Below are 4,784 nucleotides of genomic sequence, written 5' to 3' on the forward strand. Positions count from 1 at the left end.
AGCCGGGGCAAAAGAGCAAGACTCCATCTCATAAATAAATGAGTATTTATTTAATACTCATGTAAAAATAAACAAACCCATTACAGGTTAACATTATTTCTCATAAATAATAATTATATTTTCAAAAATTAAAAAATGTGAGAAATGATACTTAGTAATTTTTAAAAATCTCTTTAATGTCTATTTAATAGAAGACAATGTCTGTTCTGCATCAGTCTGTTGCAATGTCACATGTCCTATAGGCCTCAAGAAAACTCCACTGTGCTCTCATGAGAGAATGTGAGTAAAAGGCAAATAATGTCCTAATATTATTACATAACTAGGTTTGACCTTAAGGATAACTGAAAAGGATCTTGGGGTCCCAGGAGTCCCCAAACTGTACTTTGAAAACTGCTGGCAGCATAATAACTTACTTTTTTAAATTTTTTAATTTTTTTATTGAGACGGGGTCTCATGTCATTGTCCAGGCTGCAATGCAGTGGTGTGATCTCAGGCTCACTGCAACCTCTGCCTCCCAGGCTCAAGCAGTCCTCCCACCTCAGCCTCCCAAGTAGTTGGGACTACAGGGGCATGCCACTATGCTGGCTAATTTTTGTATTTTTTTGTAGAGATGGGGTTTCACCATGTTGCCTAGGCTGGTCTCCCACCTTGGTCTCCCAAAATGCTGGGATTACAGGCATGAGCCACCATGCCCAGCCCATAATAGCTCACTGTTAAATGCTAGACTGTAAGTGATTTTGAAGAACTCTGACGTAAGTTATTCTACCCTCTATATTATAAAGAAACAAAGAGACTTGTCCAAAGCCAAACAATAAGGCAGCAATAAACAATGCTAGCTGGATGTGGTGGTGTACACCTGTAGTACCAGCTACTCAGGAGGCTGACATCAGAGGATTGCTTAAGCCCAGGACTTTGAGGCTGCAGTTTGCTATGATCATGTCTGTGAATAGCCACTGCACTCCAGCCTGGGCAACAAAGCAAGACCCTGTTCCAGAAAAAAAAAAAAAAGCCTCTCTCTAAAAACAAAGACACTTTCCTTTCAGGTCTTTGTACAGTTATAAAAGTCAATATTTAATGCTCACTGATTCTGCTCCCAAATAGGCAAAGCAATCCTGAAAGACTGCAAAAAGAACTAAGCTTGAAGCATCATACCACCTGACTTCAAAGTATACCACAGAGCTACAGAAACTAAAACAGCATGGTGATGCTATAAAACAGACACAAAGATCAACAGAACAGAATAGAGGACTCAGAAATAAATCCGCAGATTTACAGCAAACTAATTTCTGACAAAAGTGCCAAGAACATACAGTGGAGAAAGGACAGTCTCTTCAATACATAATGCTGGGAAAACAGGATTTCCATATGCAGAAGAATGAAACTGGACCCCTATCTCTCACCATATACAAAACTCAAATCAAAATGGATTAAAGACTTAAATCTAAGACCTGAAACTATGAAACTACTAGAAGAAAATAACTGGGGAAATTCAGGACAATCGTCTGGGCAAGGACTTCTTGAGTAAGACCTACAGAGAATACACAGCCAAAGATAAACGGACAAATGGAATTACATCAAGCTAAAAAGCTTCTGCACAGCAAAGGAAACAATCAACAAAATGAAGAGACTACCTACAGAATGAGAAAAATTATTTGTAAACTATTCATTTGACAAGGATTTGATAATCAGAATATATAAGAAACTCAAACAACACAACGGCATTAAAAAAACCCAAATAATCTGATTTTAATATTGGCGAAACATCAGAATAGACACTTCTCAAAAGAAGACACATGTAAGTGGCCATAGGTATATTAAAAAATGCTCAACATTACAAGTCATCAGGGAAATATGTAATTAAAACCACAGTGAGACATCTCACCTTAGTCAAACTGGCTACTATCAAAAAGACAGAAAAAAGAAACGCTAGCAAGGACATGGTGAAAAGGCAATGCTTGTACTCTGTTACTGGGAATGTAAATTAGTATAGCCACTATGGAAAACACTTTGAAGATTCCTCAAAAAACTAAAAATAGAATGACTATATGATATAGCAATCCCACTACTGGGCATAAACCCAAAAGAAAGGAAATCAGTATATGGAAGAGATACCTACACTCCCATGTTTATTTCAGCACTATTCACAATGGCCAAGATTTGGAAGCAACCTAAGTGTCCATCAATGGATGAATGGATAAAGAAAATAGTATACACACACAATGGGATATTATTCAGCCACAAATAAGAATAAAATCCTGTAATTTGCAGCAACATGGATGAAACCAGAGGATACGATGTTAAGTAAAATAAGCCAGGCACGGAAAAACAAATTTCATTCACATTTCTCACTCATATGTGGGAGCTAAAAAACTGATCTCATGGAGGTAGAGAATAGAATGGTGGTTACCAGAGTATGGAAAGGGTAGTGGGGGCAGTGGGGATGAAGAGTGATTGGCTAATAGGTACAAAAATACAGTTAGATAGTCCTAGTGTTCGACAGCACAATAGGGCAACTGAAAAATAGTTTATTGTATATTTCAAAATAGCTAAAAATGAAGATCTGGAATGTTCCCAACACAAAGAAATGAAACATGGTTGAGATTATGGATATTCCAATTACCCAGATGTTATCATTCCCTTTTTTTTTTTTTTGAGACAGGGTCTCACTCTGTCACCCAGGGTGGAGCAGTGGCACAATCATGGCTCAAGGCAGCCTCAATCTCCTGGGCTCCAGTGATCCTCCTACCTCAGCCTCCAGAGTAGCTGGGACTACAGGCATGTGCCACCACACCTAGCTAAGTTTTGTATTTTTTTGTAGAGATAGGGTTTCGTCACGTTGCCCAGGCTGGCCTTGAACACCTGAGTTCAAGCAATCCACCCATCTAAGCCTCTCAAAGTGCTGGGATTCAGGTGTGAGCCACTGCACCTAGCCTGATCATGACACATTGTATGCATGTATAAAACTATCACATGTACTCCATAAATGTGCATAACTATTGTACAGCCATAAAAATTAAAAATTAAAAGTAATTAATTTTTTAAATAGCTTGCTAGCTAGCCAAGGTGACACATGCCTACAATCCCAGCTATGGGGAGGCTGAGGTGGGAGCATTACTTGAGCCCAGGAGTTCAAGACCAGCCTGGGGAACATAGTGAGATCCTGTCCCAAAAAATAAAAATATAAAAAAAACTTGTAGATTCTGAAGCATTACACTTGATGTGGGAGTTTCACCCTGTCTCCTGTTGCCCGTTTTCTCCCACCTGCAATTAATCTTCCACATTACCTCTGGAGCAACTGTTCTAAGCACAGATTTCATTTCATCACTCTTCCTTAAAATCCCTTCATCGTCCCCATTTACTTCAGGATGAATTCACATTTCTTAGCACCACCCAGCAGGCAAGTCCTAAACTGGCCCCTGCCTGCCTCTTCGGCTTCATTCCCCTGTCACTCGAAAGATGCTACAGCCCTTTAGAACTATTTTTATTCTTAGCAGTTAATAATGTCTCATATCCATACCTTTACACCAATGGCATCTTTCCCTTAAAAAACAAAACAAACAAACAAAAACGCTCCCCTTCCTTTACTCAGCCATCTCCTTCCAGACCAAGCTCAGGTGTCACACCATCTGAGAAAGTGTGCCTGACACCCATACCTACCTCTTCAACTGCATTCATTACATTAAGTTTGCCTATTTGCTTGTCCATCTCCCTGTCTGGACTATGAGTTCTTCCAGAGCAGAAAGCAACCTAAATATCTTTGTGCGTCTTTTTTTTTTTTTTTTTTTTTTGGAGACAGAGTCTCACTCTGTCACCCAGGCTGGAGTGCAGTGGCACGATCTCAGCTCACTGCAACCTCCACCTCCCAGGTTCAAGTGATTCTCCTGCCTTAGCCTCCCGAGTAACTGGGATTACAGGCACCTGCCATCACACAACTAATTTTTGTGTTTTTAGTAGAGACAAGGTTTCACCATGTTGGCCAGGCTGGTCTCAAACTCCTGACTTCAGGTGATCCACCCACCTCGGACTCCTAAAGTGTTGGGATTACAGGCCTGTGCAACCATGCCCAGCTCTTTGTGTCTTTAGTCAGCAGTAGAGATCCTGGCTGATATAGGTTGGTTGTGTCCCTACCCAAATCTCATTTTGAGTTGTAGCTCCCATAATCCCCATGTGTCATGGGAGGAACCTGGTGGGAGCTAAGCAAATCATGGGAGCAGGCTTTTCCCAAGCTGTTCCTGTGATAGTGAGTAAGTCTCACAAGATCTGATGGGAAAGGGCAGTTCCAAGAGGGCATCTGTACATGTCCTCTTGACTGCCACCATGTAAGACGTGCCTTTGCTCCCCCTTCCCCTTTCACCATGATTGTAAGGCATCCCCAGCCACGTGGAACTGTGAGTACCTTAAACCTCTTTTTTCTCTCTCTTTTTTTTTTTTTTCAGACAGAGTCTCGCTTTTGTCACCCAGGCTGGAGTGCAATGACACGATCTTGGCTCACTGCAACCTCTACCTCCTGGGTTCAAGCAATTCTCCTGCCTCAGCCTCCCAAGTAGCTGGGATTACAGGTGTCCACCACCACACTTGGCTAATTTTTGTATTTTTAGTAGAGACAAGTTTTCACCATGTTGGCCAGACTGGTCTTGAACTCCTGACCTCAGGTGATCCGCCTGCCTCGGCCTCCCAAAGTGCTGGGATTACAGGCATGAGCCATGGTGTCTGGCCTAAGCCTCCTTTTCTTTATAAACTACTCAGTCTCAGGTATTTCTTCGCAGCAGTATGAAAATGGACTA

Source organism: Mandrillus leucophaeus, unplaced genomic scaffold, assembly GCF_000951045.1.
Source record: "Mandrillus leucophaeus isolate KB7577 unplaced genomic scaffold, Mleu.le_1.0 Scaffold1353, whole genome shotgun sequence".
Taxonomy (NCBI): domain Eukaryota; kingdom Metazoa; phylum Chordata; class Mammalia; order Primates; family Cercopithecidae; genus Mandrillus; species Mandrillus leucophaeus.